This window comes from Bos javanicus, chromosome 4 (genome assembly GCF_032452875.1).
Source record: "Bos javanicus breed banteng chromosome 4, ARS-OSU_banteng_1.0, whole genome shotgun sequence".
NCBI lineage: Eukaryota > Metazoa > Chordata > Mammalia > Artiodactyla > Bovidae > Bos > Bos javanicus.
Window position 1 is genome coordinate 97,438,253 of NC_083871.1, and position 22,844 is coordinate 97,461,096.

The following is a 22,844-nucleotide window of genomic DNA, read 5'->3' on the forward strand; positions in this document are numbered from 1 at the left end:
CATTTCTCCTCTTATACTAACTCCATTGGCTTTGGAGCAGAAAAGAACGTTTTTGTATGTTTAGAACCTACCTCTGAGCTTCTGTTGTTTTGTCACTAAGTCATGCCCAACTGTTTTGTGACCCCCATGGACTGTAGCCGGCCAGACTCCTTTATCCATGTGATTTCCCAGGCAAGGATTCTGGAGTGGGTTGCCATTTCCTTCCCCAGGGGATCTTCCTGACCCAGAGTCGAACCCACATCTCCAGCATTGGTAGGTGAATTCTTTACCACTGAGCCTCCAGGGAAGCCCACTTCTGAGCTTGGCCTAAGTTAATTTCCTAAAGAATACTACTCAGGAATAAGAGAGAACTACTTTCTGCAGTGTGCTACAACATGGATAAATATGCTAAGGGAAAGAAGCCAGAACCACAAAATTAGATCATGTATGATTCTATTTTATGTGTCATTCTGGAAAAGGTAAAACTACAGGGACAGGAAACAGGTCCGTGGTTGCCAGGAGCTGGAGGGAGAGTGTGGGGTTAACTAAAGGCGCTCGGGGATATTTTTTTAATTAATTAATTTTTGGCTGCACTGGGTCTTCATTACTACGTGGAGTTTCTCCAGCTGCAGGGAGCCGGGGGCCACTCTGCTGCGGTGCACAGGCTTCTCACTGTGGGGGCTTCACTTGTTGCAGAGCGCAGACTCTACAGCATGTGGGCTCAGAAGTTGCAGCTCTCAGGCTCAGTACTTGTGGCACACAGGCTCAGCTGCTCCGCAGCACGTGGGATCTTCCCAGAGCAGGGATCAAACCCAAGTCCCCTGCATTGGTGGCTGGATTCTTAACCACTGGACCACCAGGGAAATCCTCAGAGAGATTTTTTTTTTTTTTGAAGTGATGGAATAAGTATATTTTTACTGTTCTGAGTGTTGAAAAACTATGCATTTGTTTCCATAGACATATGAAACTCATAGACATGCACACTAAAAAGGGAGAGAATTATTACCTATACATATACATATACAATATACATTGTTGGTCAGTCGCCCAGTTGTGTCTGACTCTTTGAGACCCCGTGGACTGCAGACCCCATGGACTGACATATACATTATATATATATAACATTTAGATATCCTTGTAATACTGAAAAAGCTAGGTACCTGAGATTGAAATGAGTCATTAGAGAATAGAAGTAAATTAGACTTCTTAAAGTTTTATAAAATAGCACTTTACACCTTAAAAACCCTTGTTCCTTATAGGAATTTATTCTCTAGTTATCCTCACAATGGTGTACATTAATGCCATTCACCAAGTGAGCCCTTATTAGTCTAAATAAAGTTTTATTAGAGCATAGCCTTATCCATTTGTTTACATATTCCCTGTGGCTGCTCTACAATGGCAGACTTGAATCATCTGGATAGAGATTATGTATGGTTTCCAAAGCCTAAAATATTTATTATCTGGTCCTTTATGAAAAAAAAAATTGCTGATTGCTGGTCTAAACTGGCTGTTGAACTTGAGTGTGCCTCAAAATTACCTGAAGGACCTATTAAAATAGATTGCTTTGTCCACCCAAATTTCTGATTCAGTGGGTCTGGATAAAGCCTACAAATTTGCATTTCCAATTCTTTCTCATGATCCTCAAATTGCCCTACATAGGGAACTACCTATTCTGTGCTCTCTCTGAGCTGGTAATAGAAGGTTCTCAATCAGAATGGCAGGTGTAATTTTGGGCAGCGCATGTAGCGTGGCATTGCTCTGCCCACTATGCCCTGAGCATTCTGCCCCGCACTGGGGTTGGGGTTGTAGCTTTCACTTCATCTTATCATAAGTCATTTAACCTTCCCTCCAGGTATTTGTTATTACCTTTGAATGCAGAAGGTACTTCCTGGGTCAAAGGGAAAACCATAGTACCTGGAAAAGAATAAGACCTGGGTTCCACTCTCCAGTCCGCTGTGCCTTGGATAAGCCAGGGTACCTCGCTGAAGCCCTGGAGTAATCAAATGCTCTTAATGACTTCACACGGCCATTGTGAGAAAATGGGAAATTCTACACAAGCGATTCCATCAGTGTTAACATTTCATAAATTAAAGTTATAATATTATTGTATATTCTTGTTAGTAATCTATTGCATTAATAATGTTGCTATTATTGATAACTCTAGCAATTCAAAGCAGATGTTGCTATGAATAGAGAAAAAGGCTTTGCCCAGAAAGAATTAAGAAAACATTAATGGAATCCATCTTTGATTAAAAGAAGGAACTTCTTTTAATTAAAAGGAAGAAACACCTAGTAAGTAGCTTCAGACATTATTCTGCATTCAAAGGTATATATTTGCCTTCATTTTTGGCAGAAAATAAAAGTGTACAGGACCGGCAAGTGGTATTGAGAGATCTGACTTGCCAGATTGGAAGCCCAAGCTCACCCTGCCTGTGTCCCTGCCAGAGCCTCTCCTCCATCTTTGGGTTCCATTCCCACTGGAAGCCAGCCTCCAAGGCCATGCTGGCCTCTGAGCACCTCGGGTGCTCCAGTGCCTCCTGCTAAATTGCCCTAGGAGAACCTAAAGCAGTAAAAACAGCTGCCCACATAGGAGAAAGCTCAAGGAACCACTGCCAGTCTGTCCGCTTCAAACCACAAAGAGCCACTAGCTGATAATAACCCTTGGAACAGACATCAGTCTCTTTGGACATCGCTTCATGGCCGTGTGCAATCCAGCACAGCTCGTCACCATCCCCTGCAGCCGCCCACCTCCCCAGAGGCACCCGAACCGATGCTTGCTGGCTGATCTTATAGAATGTCTCTTCTCCAACCACACTGCTGTACTTCTTGGGGAGGTTAGCCAGAGGTGGAACCCTGCCTCTCTGCTTCATGTTTTCTCTGTAGCTGTTATTTCAAGGTCAGCGTAACTCACTGGCAGCCAAGCCCCAGGTTACCCATCAGGCTGGCGTATGCTGCTGGAGTCATGATTCAAAGCATGGTGCTTGCTTTGCTGTCCTTCGCCACACTCTCCGAGGTAGAGATCCACTAATTTCAGTGTCTGTGGCCTCCCAGCAATTCCCAACTGGCACAGGAGACAGGTGATCCTCCTTGAGAGCTCTTTGCTGATGCCACGCTGTTCACATCTCAACAGCAGGAACTAAGAAGGCTCAGCACCCACCAGGGCTGTTAACTGCCTTGGGAGAACAGGTGTTTATCTAGTCCACATGGAAGTGAGCCTCCTGATCCAGACTTTTTTAGAAAGTTTTATGCTTCCAGAAGGGCTTCCCTAGTGGCTCAGTGGTAAAGAATTTGCCTGCCAGTGTAGCACATGAAGGTTTTATCCCTGGGTTGGGGAGATCTCCTGGAGAAGGGAATGGCAATCCACTCTAATATTCTTGCCTGGAGAATCCCATGGACAGAGGAGCCTGGTGGGCTACAGTCCATGGGATTGCAAAGAGTCGGACATAGTGACTCTTTGTCCAGAAATGAGAATGCAGATGGCTTTGCCGTTTGGAAGAGCTAAGATCATGCATGTGTTTGGGTTTGTCTAGACAAGACCAGAATACTCAGTCAGACCTCCCTTGGAGTAAGGGTATAAGTCAGAAAGGTACATCCGGTTCCTGGTTTGCCACCCAGTTACTCTGGGTTCTCACATAAGTCACATAACCTCTCTGGGCCTTGGTTGCCTCTTCAAAATAAATGAAGGAGGAAGTTGTACGACGTGTACAGCTTCTTTGAGTGCCAAGGTTTTATGATTCTCTTGAACTCCAGGGATCCCATTCCTACCACTTCCCCCTACACAACACACACACATACACACACACACACACACACTCTCACACTCATAGAGAATGCAAACAATTTTTTAATATGAATCCAAGCAAAATGTAATAAGGAAAGTAAATTTGCTGTACAAATTTGCATAATGTATTCTCAAGCCAAGCAGAAATGGCATTTGGACCGTTCCCTGCTTTGAATTATCTGCACCACGCACCCCTGCATTTGAGCAGATAATTGGGAGGGGACTGTATGTGGGGAAGATACACAGTTGTCACACATGGATCACACCACGGTAGTAATTCTCAGTTTGGGTTAACGTGATTAACTCAGTTGGTGAAGCCCAAGGGAGAACATGAGTCGGAGCTCTGTAGTTTATGTATATATATGTATATAATTTTATTTATTGATTTTTGGCTGTGCTGGGTCTTCGTTGCTGCACAGGCTCTTCTTCAGCTGTGGTGAGTGGAGGCTACTCTCCAGTTGTGGTGAGCAGGCTTCTCATTGCCGTGGCTTCTCTTGTTGGGGAGCCCAGGCTCTAGGACACGCGGGCTTCAGTAGTTACGGCTCATGGGCTCTAGAGCACAGGCTCAGTAGCTGTGACGCAGGGGCTTAGCTGGTCCGAGGCATGTGGGATCTTCCCAGACTAGGGCTCAAACCTGGGTTTCCCGCATTGGCAGGTGGATTCTTTACCTCTAAGCGACCAAAGAAGCCCTCTCTGCAGTTTTATAAAGAGAAAAATCTCTTCTCAGATGTCCCTAATTGTACCTTTAATCATAAAAGTTAATCACAGCAGGTAAAAAGTGCATATATTCACTAAATTCTGAATCAGTAGATTCTTGCATTCATGAATTTTGGTTTGTGATCACAGTAACTCCACAGGCAGGTAAGGTGTTTTTTTTATGTCACTGAGGCATGAGTTTGGATCACCTGTGCTAGGTGACAAGTAACGGGAAAGGGGCAGACAGCTGGTGGTGGCACCCCCCTGCTGAGGAGCCGTTCAGCATCTCAGCTCTGTCCTTCCTGTAGGCAGCAACTTACTCGAACGCTGTGAAGAAATGATGTTACTCTGACACTTCCATAAGGCAAAAAACGCGATCAGCTTATCTGTGCAGGTGATTTGGAATGCATCTTGGAAGAAAGCCCAGGGCCTGTGCAAATGTTCCCATTCACTTGGATTCAGATATGTGAACATGCCCTTGTGGGGAAGGTCTCGGGGGGCCACTGAGGCAGAACCAAGAAGCTGTCTCAGGAGCTTGGAAGAGGTGATTTTCGGACAAAAACAACAAAATTACTAGTCGACAAAGCAGGTAGTAAAGAAATGAAACATGCCACCCCTGAAGGCGATATAGGCTGAAAATAGAAATAGGTTCAAAAATTGCTTTGGATAAATTCAAGACTTATAAATCTACAACAGAGGGTTTTTCCTCTATAATAGGAAAGCTGGGTGTACTTGACCCTTGACAGAGAATAGCGGAGCTTGCCCACAGAGCACCCTTGTCCCCACTCTCAGACACTGCTGTTTTCCTCTGTTGTTGAGTGCTAGGTGATAACTAAAAACCTGATGTGTGTTATCTTATTTAATCCTCACAGGTATGCAGTATTAAATATTATTATCCCTGTTTCAGAAAAGAGGAAACTGAGTATTGTACAGACCTCCTGGGTTGACTGTTTGCTTCGTACCATACCTCGCCCATGTGAGCACATCTATGTCACATGATCCCGCCCCCTCCCGCCATGCTCTGCTGATACAAGGGTGCCCTGACACGAGCTAAGCTGCATCGGTTGCATCTGCTGTCCCAGAAATGTGAGATGTGAAGTAAGGGCACACAAATGTGGAGTGTGCCCATTAACGGCAGAAATTCAGTTAAATAAAATATCCTTGGAGGCATTGTAACCCACTCCCATTGCCGATGAGAATGTAAAATGGTGTGGCAGCTGTGGAAAATAGTTTGGCGGTTCTTCCAAAAGTCAATCATAGAATTGCCATATGATCTCGCAGTTCTGCTCCTAGGTCTATACCCAGAGGAATTGGAAGCAGGGACGCAGACTACTTATGCATCAATGTTCACTGCAGCCTTATTTACAGTATGCAAATGATGCAAACAATCCAAATGTCCATCTTACAGATTAGGAAACTGAGGCATGGAGAGGGTGGGTCAGATATTCAGACCATGACCACATAGGTGAGAAATGGTGGAACCAGGACTTGAACTCAGACTGTCTGGTCCTTGAACCCATGCTCTGAACCACTACGCACCACTGTTAGAAGGGCTGTGCATGTTTCACTTCATCTGATTATCCCCATCACTCTCTATCTGAGATCCAGTTCTGTTCTCATTTATGTCAACCTGTCAGGGTTCTGTAGACGTTTGAATTTGCAACCTTAGCATTATATATGTCGTGAAGGAAAGCCCAGTCTATAAATTCAGCATTTTCTCTATAACCTCCCTGGATACTTATCACACCACCAAATTACTAACTCCTGGATCTCAAAGCAAAATCAGTTCAGTTCCATCACTCAGTTGTGTCCAACTCTTTGCAGCCCCATGGACTGCAGCACGCCAGGCTTCCCTGTCCATCACCAACTCCCGGAGTCTACTCAAATTCATGTTCATCGGGTCAGTGATCCCATCCAACCATCTCATCCTCTGTCATCCCCTTCTCCTCCTGCCTTCAATCTTTCCTAGCATCAGGGTCTTTTCAAATGAGTCAGTTCTTCACATCAAGTGGCCAAATTATTTTAGGAGTTTCAGCTTCAGCATCAGTCCTTCCAGTGAATATTCAGGACTGATTTCCTTTAGGATTGACCAGTTAGATCTCCTGTGGTCTAAGGGACTCTCAAGAGTCTTCTCCAACACCACAGTTCAAAAGCATCAATTCAGCACAAAATAATTCCAAACATTTACCCACATGTATTAATATTTCAGTTTTTAACCACCATTTGTTATAGTCAATTACCCACCAACCCTCATTTCCTGTGGATTTTAAAAACACTATTTCTTTTTGGTCAATAGTTCAACAAATAGTTGTGTTATGTTAGGTCAACGTGGTTTGGCAGGCTTAAAGCCCTTTAGGCCTGGAAGTTCAAAGATGCTGATAGAACAGGGCAAAAGGAAGCATTGTGGGGCATGGGACCAGGCAACAGAATGGTGTGAGATGATTTGAAGGAAAGCAGAGGGTTCAGAAAAGAGAAAATTATCTGAGCGGAGGCAAGTCATTTACAGAGACTTAAAAACAGCAAAGGCTTGTGGTGGGGAGGGTGGCGGGGCAGGGCGCGATGGGTTGGGGGCACAGATATTTGCACTCAGTTTGAAAGCTCTGGGAGAAGGAAAAGGGGGATGGGGGATGAGGAGCACACTGCTTAGTTGATACATAGCTGAGAAATTCATTTTCTGATTGGAAGGAGAAGAGGTTCCTAAAAAAGGCAGAAAAGGACCTTGTTACATTTCTAGGAATGGAGAGAAAAAGAAAGAGAAAGGATAGGTAGTGGACATTGACTGCTTGTGCCTTCCTCAAACCCCTCCCCTTTTCCTTCACCATGTCCAGTCTGCGTTGTTCTGTGGAACTGACCCCCTACAACAGGTCTAGAAATTTGCATGGGACCCAAGCATGGCCAGTCATTTTCCATTTGCTGATGACACTGACTAGTTCGGTGATGGAGGTATGCAATTTAATACTGGGATTTTTTACTAGGATTATTGAGAAAGATAAACTCTTGCAGATACTTCTAGCTATTAAAACAAGGAAGATAGATGCTTGAAGCTTCCATATGGAAAACAGCTTCTTAATAATGATGTTAACGTAGATGAGAAAGAAGAAGAAAACTGAGTTCTAATGATTTGATGTCTTTTAAGACCTTGGATCCAGCCATATCTGAAGGTCTGTACTTTGCATCAAGAGAACCAAGTTCCTTTTGTGCTAAAGTCAGTTTGAGTTAGATGTCTGTCACTTGCAACAACTACCAAAATATCTTGACTTCTTTCTTTATACTCAAATTATAACCCACAGCTAATCATCTAAGACATGATAAAATATAAACCCTTAAAAATTAAGTGAGAGGGGCTTCTGTGGTGGTCCAGTGGCTAAGACTCCAAGCTCCCAATGCAGGGGGTCCGGGTTTGACCCCTGGTCAGGGAACTAGATCCCACATGCTGCAACTAAGACCCAGTGCAGCTAAATATATTAATAATATATATATTTTTTAATTAAGAGAAAGAGGAAGCAAGAGAAAGAGATGTGGTTAATAAAACGAGAGAGAAACTGTGTCTAAGGATATATACCGCAGAACTGGCAAGAGAAAGGTACTGCTGGGAAAGAAAACTGGAAGCTCCTTCTGAACCTCATGGGTTTGTGGAAGCATGTTGGGCTGAATGAGCCCTGGGAGTCACTCCCTGCCCAGTTTGAGTGTTCAGGTCCCTCCACTCTGGAGGGCAGAGTCTGTATTGCATAGAAGATGTGTCTGACAGCCCTGGAGGGAGTAATGATAAATAGCTTTGGACATAAAACTTGGTGTTTCAGAAGCAAGAACTTTGCCTCTCTGGGGGATATGTTTCTGTTGGTGTCACATTAGCCATCTCCTACTCTGGCCATTTAATCCATGATTTTTCTTGGAATTTCTTTTAGTTTTTTCAATACTTTCAAAGTTCATTTATTTGTGATTTCAATATCCTTTTTTAAATTGAATTCTTTTAGTTGTGATTACCTCTTTCTTCCCATTTTTTCCCCTTCTTCCCACTTTCCCTTTCCTTTGGGCCAACATTCTTTATATTCCAATTTTACATTATTTTCACTCTACTCTTCCTCAGGTTCAAGAAAGGTAGTTGAGATTGGAGGAGCTAAGATGGCGGAGGAGTAGGACGGGGAGAACACTTTCTCCCCCACAAATTCATCAAAAGAACATTTAAACGCTGAGTAAATTTCACAAAACAACTTCTGAAAGCCGGCAGAGGACATCAGGAATCCAGAAAAGCAACCCAAGTCTTCGAAAGGAGGTAGGGAAAAATATAAAAGACAAAAAAAGGGACAAAAGAGGGAGGGACGGAGTTCCGTCCCGGGAAGGGAGTCTTAAAAAGAGAGAAGTTTCCAAACACCAGGAAACCTTCTCACTGCCGAATCTGCGCCGAGCCTTGGAAGCACAGAGGGCAACATAACAGGGAGGAAAAATAAATAATTAAAACTCGCACATTGCGAGCCCTACGGTAACTCCCCCAGTGGAGAAGCAGCACAGACGCCCGCATACGCCATTAGCAAGCGAGGGCTGGGCAGGGGGGCGCGGCGCGGGCTGCATCACAAGGATCTGGCCTGAATACCCTGAGTACTATCTGAGCGAATTAATTTGGGCTAGCAAACCAGACTGTGGGATATCTACCACACGAAAAGCCAGCCCTAACCTATGACACCGCCAGGCCCGCACACGGAATAAAGGACTGAACAGAGATAGCCGGTGGCAGACCATCTCCCTCCGGTGATAGGCAGCCAGAGCCAGAAGGGGACAATCGCAGCCCCAGAGAGACATTATCTATAAAACTGTAAGCAGGCTTCTTTGCTAACTAAAACTTCTTGGGGGTCTGGATGGTCAACATCTGCCTGAGAAGGTGTGCCGGTACACAACTAGATAACCGAGCAGCGGAGAGGCGGTAAGTCACAGCAATCGCGCGTGCAAAACACCTCATCACCTGAGCTGCTCGGATCTGGGAAGGGCACAAAACGCAGGCCCAACTGAGAGTCTGCGCCTCTGAGGACTACCCGAGTGCCTGAACCTGAGCGGCTTGGACCTGGGAAGTACAGGCAGCCCAGGGCGGGCCGCGGATGGTTCGCGGCGGAGCAACCTAGAGCCTGAGCAGCGTGGGCAGAGAGGCTACACGCGCCTTGAACTGGGGGCAGACCCAGTGTGACTGAGGCACTGCGAGCACACGCCAGGGTTATTTGTTTGCAGCATCCCTCCCTACCTCCCCTCAGTGCGACTGAACAAGTGAGCCTATAAAAAAAAAAAAAAAATTTAAGTCCTCTATTATTCCTTTAATCTCCACTTTTATAACCAATTACTTTGCAAAAAAAAAAAAGAAGACCCTATTTTTTTTTTAAAGCAAACTTCATATATATATTTTTTTTTAATAATTTTTTTGGCCTTTTTTTTTTCTTTTTCCTTCTTTTCTTTAACGTTGTATTTTTGAAATTCCAAACTCTACTCTAGATTTTTAATTTTAGCTTTTTAGTATTTGTTATCAATTTTGTACCTATAGTTTTTTGGTTTTGTTTTTATATAATTTCTGTGACCCTTTTTTATTTTTATTTTTTCTTTTTCTCTGTTTCTTTCTCTTCTTCTTTTAAATAACATTGTATATCTGAAATTCCAAACTCTATTCTAGATTTTTAATTTATGCTTTTTGGTATTTGTTATCAATTTTGTACCTGTAATTTTTTTTTTTTTATAATTTATGCGACCTTGTTTGTTCTTGTTTGGTTTTTTTTTCTCTCTCTTTCTTTTTCTTCTTCTTTTTTTAACATTGTATTTTTGAAATTCCAAACTCTACTCTAGATTTGTAACTTTTGCTTTTTGGTATTAGTTATCAATTTTGTACCTATATTTTCTTTATAATTTTTGCGATCTTGTTTGTTTTTGTTTGTTCGTTTTTTCTCTCTTTCTTTTCCTTCTTCTTTTCTTTAACATCGTATTTTTGAAATTCCAAACTCTACTTTAGATTTTAAATTTTTGCTTTTATGTATTTGTTACCAATTTTGTACCTTTAAGAACCCAATCTTCAGTACCCATTTTTCACTAGGGAGCGAGATTACTGGCTTAACTGCTCTATCTCCCTTTGGACTCTCCTTTTTCTCCATTAGGTCGCCTGTGTCTCCTCCCTAACCCCTCTCTACTCTACCCAACTCTGTGAATTTCTGTGTGTTCCAGACGGTGGAGAACACTTAGGGAACTGATAACTGGCTGGATCTGTCTCCCTCCTTTTCATTCCCCCCATTTATCCTCCTGGCCACCTCTGCCACCTTCTTCCTTCTCTTCTCTGTATAACTCTGTGAACAACTCTGAGCGGTCCAATTGTGGAGTGCACATAAGGAAGAGATTACTGAATAGCCCACTCTCTCCTCTATTGACTCCACCTCATCTCATTCGGGTCACCTCTAACTCCCTCCTCACTCTTCTCTTCTCCATATAACGCTGTAAACCTCTCTGGGCGAAACAAGTTTCAGGGCAAGACATACCAAGCAAATTCTCCAGCAGCAAGGAACACAGCCCTGAGCTCCAAGATACAGGCAGCCCAAAGTCACCCCAAACTCATCCCATAGACATCCCATAACTCATTACTGGACATTTCATTGCACTCCAGAGAGAAGAAATACAGCTCCAGTTACCAGAACACTGACACAAGCTTCCCTAACCAAGAAGCCTTGACAAGCCACCTGTACAAACCCACACAGAGCGAGGAAACGCCACAATAAAGAGAACTCCACAAACTGCCAGAATACAGAAAGGACACCCCAAACTCAGCAATTTAAACAAGATGAAGAGACAGAGGAATACCCAGCAGATAAAGGAACAGGATAAAAGCTCACCAAACCAAACTAAAGAGGAAGAGATAGGGAATCTACCTGATAAAGAATTCCGAATAATGATAGTGAAATTGATCCAAAATCTTGAAATCAAAATGGAATCACAGATAAATAGCTTGGAGACTAAGATCGAGAAGATGCAAGAAAGGTTTAACAAGGACCTAGAAGAAATAAAAGAGAGTCAAAATATAATGAATAATGCAATAAATGAAATTAAAAACACTCTGGAGGCAACAAATAGTAGAATAACAGAGGCAGAAGATAGGATTAGTGAATTAGAAGATAGAATGGTAGAAATAAATGAATCAGAGAGGATAAAAGAAAAACGAATTAAAAGAAATGAGGACAATCTCAGAGACCTCCAGGACAATATTAAACACTACAACATTCGAATCATAGGGGTCCCAGAAGAAGAAGACAAAAAGAAAGACCATGAGAAAATACTTGAGGAGATAATAGTTGAAAACTTCCCTAAAATGGGGAAGGAAATAATCACCCAAGTCCAAGAAACCCAGAGAGTCCCAAACAGGATAAACCCAAGACAAAACACCCCAAGACACATATTAATCAAATTAACAAAGATCAAACACAAAGAACAAATATTAAAAGCAGCAAGGGAAAAACAACAAACAACACACAAGGGAATTCCCATTAGGATAACAGCTGATCTTTCAATAGAAACTCTTCAAGCCAGGAGGGAATGGCAAGACATACTTAAAGTGATGAAAGAAAATAACCTACAGCCCAGATTATTGTACCCAGCAAGGATCTCATTCAAATATGAAGGAGAAATCAAAAGCTTCTCAGACAAGCAAAAGCTGAGAGAATTCAGCACCACCAAACCAGCTCTCCAACAAATACTAAAGGATATTCTCCAGACAGGAAACACAAAAACAGTGTATAAACTCGAACCCAAAACAATAAAGTAAATGGCAACAGGATCATACTTATCAGTAATTACCTTAAATGTAAATGGGTTGAATGCCCCAACCAAAAGACAAAGACTGGCTGAATGGATACAAAAACAAGACCCCTACATATGTTGTCTACAAGAGACCCACCTCAAAACAGGGGACACATACAGACTGAAAGTGAAGGGCTGGAAAAAGATTTTCCATGCAAATAGGGACCAAAAGAAAGCAGGAGTAGCAATACTTATATCAGATAAAATAGACTTTAAAAGAAAGGCTGTGAAAAGAGACAAAGATGGTCACTACCTAATGATCAAAGGATCAATCCAAGAAGAAGATATAACAATTATAAATATATATGCACCCAACACGGGAGCACCGCAATATGTAAGACAAATGCTAACAAGTATGAAAGGAGAAATTAACAATAACACAATAATAGTGGGAGACTTTAATACCCCACTCACACCTATGGATAGATCAACTAAACAGAAAATTAACAAGGAAACACAAACGTTAAACGATACAATAGACCAGTTAGACCTAATTGATATCTATAGGACATTTCATCCCAAAACAATGAATTACACCTTTTTCTCAAGCGCACATGGAACCTTCTCCAGGATAGATCACATCCTGGGCCATAAATCTAGCCTTGGTAAATTCAAAAAAATTGAAATCATTCCAAGCATCTTTTCTGACCACAATGCAGTAAGATTAGATCTCAATTACAGGAGAAAAACTATTAAAAATTCCAACATACGGAGGCTGAACAACACCCTGCTAAATAACCAACAAATCACAGAAGAAATCAAAAAAGAAATCAAAATTTGCATAGAAACTAATGAAAATGAAAACACAACAACTCAAAACCTGTGGGACACTTTAAAAGCAGTCCTAAGGGAAAAGTTCATAGCAATACAGGCATACCTAAAGAAACAAGAAAAAAGTCAAATAAATAACCTAACCCTACACCTAAAGCAACTAGAAAAGGAAGAAATGAAGAACCCCAGGGTTAGTAGAAGGAAAGAAATCTTAAAAATTAGGGCAGAAATAAATGCAAAAGAAACAAAAGAGACCATAGCAAAAATCAACAAAGCCAAAAGCTGGTTCTTTGAAAGGATAAATAAAATTGACAAACCATTAGCCAGACTCATCAAGAAACAAAGGGAGAAAAATCAAATCAATAAAATTAGAAATGAAAATGGAGAGATCACAACAGACAACACAGAAATACAAAGGATCATAAGAGACTACTATCAACAATTATATGCCAATAAAATGGACAACGTGGAAGAAATGGACAAATTCTTAGAAAAGTACAACTTTCCAAAACTGGACCAGGAAGAAATAGAAAATCTTAACAGACCCATCACAAGCACAGAAATTGAAACTGTAATCAGAAATCTTCCAGCAAACAAAAGCCCAGGTCCAGACGGCTTCACAGCTGAATTCTACCAAAAATTTAGAGAAGAGCTAACACCTATCCTGCTCAAACTCTTCCAGAAAATTGCAGAGGAAGGTAAACTTCCAAACTCATTCTATGAGGCCACCATCACCCTAATACCAAAACCTGACAAAGATCCCACAAAAAAGGAAAACTACAGGCCAATATCACTGATGAACATAGATGCAAAAATCCTTAACAAAATTCTAGCAATCAGAATCCAACAACACATTAAAAAGATCATACACCATGGCCAAGTGGGCTTTATCCCAGGGATACAAGGATTCTTCAATATCCGCAAATCAATCAATGTTATACACCGCATTAACAAATTGAAAAACAAAAACCATATGATTATCTCAATAGATGCAGAGAAAGCCTTTGACAAAATTCAACATCCATTTATGATAAAAACTCTCCAGAAAGCAGGAATAGAAGGAACATACCTCAACATAATAAAAGCTATATATGACAAACCCACAGCAAACATTATCCTCAATGGGGAAAAATTGAAAGCATTTCCTCTAAAGTCAGGAACAAGACAAGGGTGCCCACTTTTACCATTACTATTCAACATAGTTTTGGAAGTTTTGGCCACAGCAGAGCAGAAAAAGAAATAAAAGGAATCCAAATTGGAAAAGAAGAAGTAAAACTCTCACTGTTTGCAGATGACATGATCCTTTACATAGAAAACCCTAAAGACTCCACCAGAAAATTACTAGAAATAATCAATGATTATAGTAAAGTTGCAGGATATAAAATCAACATACAAAAATCCCTTGCATTCCTATACACTAATAATGAGAAAACTGAAAGAGAAATTAAGGAAACAATTCCATTCACCATTGCAACGGAAAGAATAAAATACTTAGGAATATATCTACCTAAAGAAACTAAAGACCTATATATAGAAAACTATAAAACACTGGTGAAAGAAATCAAAGAGGACACTAATAGATGGAGAAATATACCATGTTCATGGACTGAAAGAATAAATATAGTGAAAATGAGTATAGTACCCAAAGCAATTTATAGATTCAATGCAATCCCTATCAAGCTACCAACGGTATTCTTCACAGAGCTAGAACAAATAATTTCACAATTTGTATGGAAATACAAAAAACCTCGAATAGCCAAAGCTATCTTGAGAAAGAAGAATGGAACTGGAGGAATCAACCTACCTGACTTCAGGCTCTACTACAAAGCCACAGTTATCAAGACAGTATGCTACTGGCACAAAGACAGAAATATTGATCAATGGAACAAAATAGAAAGCCCAGAGATAAATCCACGTACCTATGGACACCTTATCTTTGACAAAGGAGGCAAGAATATACAATGGATTAAAGACAATCTCTTTAACAAGTGGTGCTGGGAAAACTGGTCAACCACTTGTAAAAGAATGAAACTAGACCACTTTCTAACACTATACACAAAAATAAACTCAAAATGGATTAAAGATCTAAACGTAAGACCAGAAACTATAAAACTCCTAGAGGAGAACATAGGCAAAACACTCTCTGACATACATCACAGCAGGATCCTCTATGACCCACCTCCCAGAATATTGGAAATAAAAGCAAAAATAAACAAATGGGACCTAATTAAACTTAAAAGCTTCTGCACATCAAAGGAAACTATTAGCAAGGTGAAAAGGCAGCCTTCAGAATGGGAGAAAATAATAGCAAATGAAGCAACGGACAAACAACTAATCTCAAAAATATACAAGCAACTCCTACAGCTCAACTCCAGAAAAATAAATGACCCAATCAAAAAATGGGCCAAAGAACTAAATAGACATTTCTCCAAAGAAGACATACAGATGGCTAACAAACACATGAAAAGATGCTCAACATCACTCATTATCAGAGAAATGCAAATCAAAACCACTATGAAGTACCATTTCACACCAGTCAGAATGGCTGCGATCCAAAAGTCTACAAGCAACAAATGCTGGAGAGGGTGTGGAGAAAAGGGAACCCTCTTACACTGTTGGTGGGAATGCAAACTAGTATAGCCACTATGGAGAACAGTGTGGAGATTCCTTAAAAAACTGGAAATAGAACTGCCTTATGATCCAGCAATCCCACTGCTAGGCATACACACTGAGGAAACCAGAAGGGAAAGAGACACGTGTACCCCAATGTTCATTGCAGCACTGTTTATAATAGCCAGGACATGGAAGCAACCTAGATGCCCATCAGCAGATGAATGGATAAGAAAGCTGTGGTACATATACACAATGGAGTATTACTCAGCCATTAAAAAGAATACATTTGAATCAGTTCTAATGAGATGGATGAAACTGGAACCTATTATACAGAGTGAAGTAAGCCAGAAAGAAAAACACCAATACAGTATACTAATGCATATATATGGAATTTAGAAAGATGGTAACAATAACCCTGTGTACGAGACTTCAAAAGAGACACCGATGTATAGATCAGTCTTATGGACTCTGTGGGAGAGGGAGAGGGTGGGGAGTTTTGGGAGAATAACATTGAAACATGTGTATTATCATGTATGAAATGAGTCGCCAGTCCAGGTTCGATACACGGTACTGGATGCTTGGGCCTGGTACGCTGGGAGGACCCAGAGGGAGGGTAGGGGAGGGAGGAGGGAGGAGGGTTCAGGATGGGGAACGCGGGTATACCTGTGGCGGATTCATTTCAATATTTGGCGAAACTAATACAATATTGTAAAGTTTAAAAATAAAATAAAATAAAAAAAAATTAAGTTATTAATTAAAAAAAAAAAACAAAATAAAGAACGGTGCACACACACAAAAAAAAGAAAGGTAGTTGAGATTGCCATCAATCATTATTTTATATATAATTGGGTTTTGATTAATACCTATGGAACAAGGTCATATTCTTCCCTTAGAATTTCTGGCAGAGTGATGAAAGTGTACCTAATCCCAACCCTGAGCCCCAAACTAAAATACTATGGACTGGGACCAATCACCTGTCAACATTATTCAATATATACATATGCAAATTGGAAGGATAGGTTTCTCAAGTGTTGTAGTCATCTTTAATCACCAGAAAGGGTCTTAAGTGAGTCCTGATTTTCCACAACTGAATTTTCTAATTTAAAACTATATATGTATTTTTTAAAGGTTGAGAATATGGGGTACCATAGTTTTGTCATCTTTGATCAGAGTTTCAGGAGAACACTTTTCCTTGTAGGTTTTTATCTTTACCTAACTAAGATCAGATCAGATCAGTCGCTCAGTCGTGTCCGACCCTTTGCGATCCCATGAATCGCAGCACGCCAGGCCTCCCTGTCCATCACCAACTCCCGGAGTTCACTGAGACTCACGTCCATCGAGTCAGTGATGCCATCCAGCCATCTCATCCTCTGTCATCCCCTTTTCCTCTTGCCCCCAATCCCTCCCAGCATCAGAGTCAACTTCTTTCTTCTGGCATGAGGTAGCCAAAGTACTGGAGTTTCAGCTTCAGCATCATTCCTTCCAAAGAAATCCCAGGGCTGATCTCCTTCAGAATGGACTGGTTGGATCTCCTTGCAGTCCAAGGGACTCTCAAGAGTCTTCTCCAACACCATAGTTCAAAAGCATCAATTCTTGGGCGCTCAGACTTCTTCATAGTCCAACTCTCACATCCATATATGACCACAGGAAAAACCATAGCCTTGACTAGACGAACCTTTGTTGGCAAAGTAATGTTTCTGCTTTTCAATACACTATCTAGGTTGGTCATAACTTTCCTTCCAAGGAGTAAGCGTCTCTTAATTTCATGGCTGCAGTCACCATCTGCAGTGATTTTGGAGCCCAGAAAAATAAAGTCTGACACTGATTCCACTGTTTCCCCATCTATTTCCCATGAAGTGATGGGACCGGATACCATGATCTTCATTTTCTGAATGTTGAGCTTTAAGCCAACTTTTTCACTCTCCACTTTCACTTTCATCAAGAAGCTTTTTAGTTCCTCTTCACTTTCTGCTATAAGGGTGGTGTCATCTGCATATCTGAGGTTATTGATATTTCTCCCGGCAATCTTGATTCGAGCTTGTGTTTCTTCCAGTCCAGTGTTTCTCATGATGTACTCTACATATAAGTTAAATAAACAGGGTGACAATATACAGCCTTGACATACTCCTTTTCCTATTTGGAACCAGTCTGTTGTTCCATGTCCAGTTCTAACTGTTGCTTCCTGACCTGTATACAAATTTCTCAAGAGGCAGATCAGGTGGTCTGGTATTCCCATCTCTTTCAGAATTGTCCACAGTTTATTGTGATCCACACAGTCAAAGGCTTTGGCATAGTCAACAAAGCAGAAATAGATGTTTTTATGGAACTCTCTTGCTTTTTCCATGATCCAGCAGATGTTGGCAATTTGATCTCTGGTTCCTCTGCCTTTTCTAAAACCAGCTTGAACATCAGGAAGTTCACAGTTCACATATTGCTGAAGCCTGGCTTGGAGAATTTTGAGCATTACTTTACTAGCGTGTGAGATGAGTGCAATTGTGCAGTAGTTTGAGCATTCTTTGGCATTGCCTTTCTTTGGGATTGGAATGAAAACTGACCTTTTCCAGTCCTGTGGCCACTGCTGAGTTTTCCAAATTTGCTGGCATATTAAGTGCAGCACTTTCACAGCATCATTTTTCAGGATTTGGAATAACTCAACTGGAATTCTATCACCTCCACTAGCTTTGTTCGTAGTGATGCTTTCTAAGGCCCACTTGACTTCACATTCCAGGATGTCTGGCTCTAGATGAGTGATCACACCATTGTGATTATCTGGGTCGTGAAGCTCTTTTTTGTACAGTTCTTCTGTGTATTCTTGCCATCTCTTCTTAATATCTTCTGCTTCTGTTAGGTCCATACCATTTCTGTCCTTTATCAAGCCCATCTTTGCATGAAATGTTCGATTGGTATCTCTAATTTTCTTGAAGAGATCTCTAGTCTTTCCCATTCTGTTGTTTCCCTCTATTTCTTTGCATTGATCGCTGAGGAAGGCTTTCTTATCTCTTCTTGCTATTTTTTGGAACTCTGCATTCAGATGTTTATATCTTTCCTTTTCTCCTTTGCTTTTTGCGTCTCTTCTTTTCACAGCTATTTGTAAGGCCTCCCCAGACAGCCATTTTGCTTTTTTGCATTTCTTTTCCATGGGGATGGTCTTGATCCCTGTCTCCTGTACAGTGTCATGAACCTCATTCCATAGTTCATCAGGCACTCTATCTATCAAATCTAGGCCCTTAAATCTATTTGTCACTTCCACTGTATAATCATAAGGGATTTGATTTAGGTCATACCTGTCTGGTCTAGTGGTTTTCCCTACTTTCTTCAATTTAAGTCTGAATTTGGCAATAAGGAGTTCATGGTCTGAGCCACAGTCAGCTCCTGGTTTTGTTTTTGTTGACTGTATAGAGCTTCTCCATCTTCGGCTACAAAGAATATAATCAATCTGATTTCTGTGTTGACCATCTGGTGATGTCCATGTATACAGTCTTCTCTTGTGTTGTTGGAAGAGGGTGTTTGTTATGACCAGTGCATTTTCTTGGCAAAACTCTATTAGTCTTTGCCCTGCTTCATTCCATAATCCAAGGCCAAATTTGCCTGTTACTCCAGGTGTTTCTTGACTTCCTACTTTTGCATTCCAGTCCCCTATAATGAAACGGACATCTTTTTTGGGTGTTAGTTCTAAAAGGTCTTGTAGGTCTTCACAGAACTGTTCAACTTCAGCTTCTTCAGCATTACTGGTTGGGGCGTAGACTTGGATTACTGTGATATTGAATGGTTTGCCTTGGAAATGAACAGAGATCATTCTGTCATTTTTGAGATTGCATCCAAGTACTGCATTTCAGACTCTTTTGTTGACTTTGATGGCTACTCCATTTCTTCTAAGGGATTCCTGCCCACAGTAGTAGATGTAATGGTCATCTGAGTTAAATTCACCCATTCCAGTCCATTTCAGTTAGCTGATTCCTAGAATGTCGACATTCACTCTTGCCATCTCTTGTTTGACCACTTCCAATTTGCGTTGATTTATGGACCTGACATTCCAGGTTCCTATGTAATATTGCTCTTTATAGCATCGGACCTTGCTTCTATCACCAGTCACATCCACAGCTGGGTATTCTTTTTGCTTTGGCTCCATCCCTTCATTCTTTCTGGAGTTATTTCTCCACTGATCTCCAGTAGCATATTGGGCACCTACTGACCTAACTAAGATAAGCCTTACTTATTCCCATTGCAGATGGACCTAAGTATTAGTATCATGCATGCATGCATGGTAAGTTGATTCAGTCGTGCCCAACTCTTTGTGACCCCATGGACTGTAGCTCTTCAGGCTCCTCTGTCCATGGGATTTTCCAAGCAAGAGTACTGAAGTGGGTTGCCACACTCTCCTCTGGGGGTCTTCCCACCCAGGGATCGAACCCGTGTCTTTTATGTCTCCTGCATTGGCAGGTGAATTCTTTACCACTAGTGCCATTTGGGAAGTTGAAAGCAATATTGGAAGACTCCTCCCACTGTAATAAAATATTTATAGGATCCTAGAACTAAAGAACCTCTTGATGAAAGCAAAAGAGGAAAGTTTGCCCCTGCTGCTGCTAAGTTATTTCAGTCATGTCCGACTCTGTGCAACCCCATAGACGGCAGCCCACCAGGCTCCCCCGTCCCTGGGGTTCTCCAGGCAAGAACACTGGAGTGGGTTGCCATTTCCTTCTCCAATGCATGAAAGTGAAAAAATAAAGTGAAGTCACTCAGTCGTGTCCGACTCCTAGCAACCCCATGGACTGTAGCCCACCAGGCCCCTCCGTCCATGGGATTTTAAAAGCTGGCTTAAAACTCAACATTCAGAAAATGAAGATCATGGCATCCGGTACCATTGCTTTATGGCAAATAGATGGGAAAACAATGGAAACAGTGAGAGACTATATTTTTGGGTTCCAAAATCACTGCAGATGGTGACTGCAGCCATGAAATTAAAAGATGCTTGCTCCTTGGAAGAAAAGCTATGACCAACCTAGACAGCATATTAAAAAGCAGAGATATTACTTTGCCAGCAAAGGTCCATCTAGTCAAAGCTATGGTTTTTTTCAGTAGTCATGTATGGATGTGAGAGTTGGACTATAAAGAAAGCTCAGAGCTGAAAAATTGATGCTTTTGAACTGTGGTGTTGGAGAAGACTCTTGAGAGTCCCTTGGACTGCAAGGAGATCCAACCAGTCCATCCTAAAGGAGATCAGTCCTGGGTGTTCATTGGAAGGATTGATGCTGAAGCTGAAACTCCAATACTTCGGCCACCTGATGTGAAGAGCTGACTCGTTGGAAAAGACCCTGATGCTGGGAAAGATTGAGGGCAGGAGGAGAAGGGGACGACAGGGGATGAGATGGTTGGATGACATCATGAATTGATGGACATGAGTTTGAGCAAGCTCTGGGAGTTGGTGATGGACAGGGAAGCCTGGTGTGGTGCAGTCCATGGGGTTGCAAAGAGTTGGACACGACTGAGTTACTGAACTGACTGACTGACTTGATTTTTAGTTCTATGTCAGTGTAACTATTGACATGCCAAAGTTTTTGTAAGCTAGTAGGTACTTTTCCAACATACCCTTATACATATATTTTAGTCTCTGCATTAGCTTCCTAAAAAATCAGATCTACATGCGAGTTAGTAATCCTTTTTTCCCATATCCCATTTCTACCACCCCACGACATCCATCCCTCATTTTCAATCTTTCTCTGTGTTTCTTTTTTCTTTCTTTGAAGGCCAATTGTGTGGCAGCATTGTCTACTCTGAAATAACACTAAAATGTCCTTTCAGTTAAATTATAGCCATTATTGTTCCCTATTATTTGACTTAATCCACTGAGGGAATAGTTTTTAATTTCGTTGCTGGAAATTTCTTCAGCTTCTGATTTCCCCCGGGGACTGCATTAAGCAAGAAAAAAAAAAAAAATTAGTCCGTCTCATTTTTCCTCCTAAGATCTCAGTGAGTTTGAGGGCTGATATACATCATTGAAGTTTGCTATTAACATTAAGTTAGTTAATTATGGCAAGCGCATAGTCAACATGCTGTGATGATGAAAGAGAGAAAGAATGGCCCATCAGTCAGAGGAGAATCTCAACGATTTTGCTCTAATCGGGGGATATTGAAATTGATGGGTCTCAGCCCATCAACCAACCCAATATAGCATCTAGCTCTTACTGAGAGACGATGCCTAAAGTTTTAAGGAATCTGAAATCTAAGTGGTCTGAGGGTGGGTTGCATTATGTCACACTTGAACAGAGAATTGTTTCCGTGTCCCACACTTGTCACTAGCACCAGGACAAACTTGGCCGTATTCTCTACACAATATACTCTTTGAGCCTTATGTCTTTCCTAACTGTTCCATTGCTAACAGACATCTTCAGCTTTGTCCTTGAAACTTGTGACTTGACCACCTGAATTACAAGTGGCCCTGATGGTGTATGCTCAATGTCCCAGCCTCTGCCTCCACTACCGGATCACAACACCAGCCAAATCATTTTGCTACAAGCCAGGACACACGGGTGGAAAGCACCCACCTAGCTAGGTGACAAGAAACAGGTGGCAGATCTCCTTCCCTAACTTGATTAATCTGTGGATTGTTAACCCTGAATATCAGTGAATACCTGGAGGACATTTTACCACTTTAGTATTCTTGTCTGGAAAATCCCATGGACAGAGGAGCCTGGAGGGCTATAGTCCATGGGGTCACAAAGAGTCAGACATCACTGAGTGACTAACATCACATCACATCATGTCAGAGACGGAAATCCACTCTTCTATAGGCCTTGTCTGTGACCAATTCCCTTCTCCTTCCCTCACAGTCTTCCTCCAGTTACTGAATCTTCTTTCACTTCATTGTACACAAATGGATATATTCAGAGCTTCCCTAATTGCACCAGGAGTCCTGGACTAAACTCAGGGCTGCTGCACAGAGAGATTTATAACCCCAGGTTGGCACTGTGGAAGCTCCACCAGGGTCATTTTCCTATCAGAAAAGATTTTCGAGTCTCTCTACCAACCTGCCCTAAGCATTCTCTCTTGTCCTGAAGCTTGTCTTTGTCTTCATCAGCATACATTTTGTCTCCTTAATAAGAGTGCCAGGAGCCCGGAGCACTTAATTTTTCCATCCTGACCTCTTGTGGTGAGAGCTTCCTTTGACTGTGTATCATTTCCTCTGAATAAAACT

At 41.5% G+C, this 22,844-nt stretch overlaps 1 pseudogene; it reads left to right on the top strand.

The window, feature by feature from the left end:
* Window positions 1-2,675: 2,675 nt before the first annotated feature.
* LOC133246908 (large ribosomal subunit protein uL18-like) overlaps window positions 2,676-22,844 on the top strand; it is a 79,065-nt pseudogene continuing 58,896 nt past the window's right edge.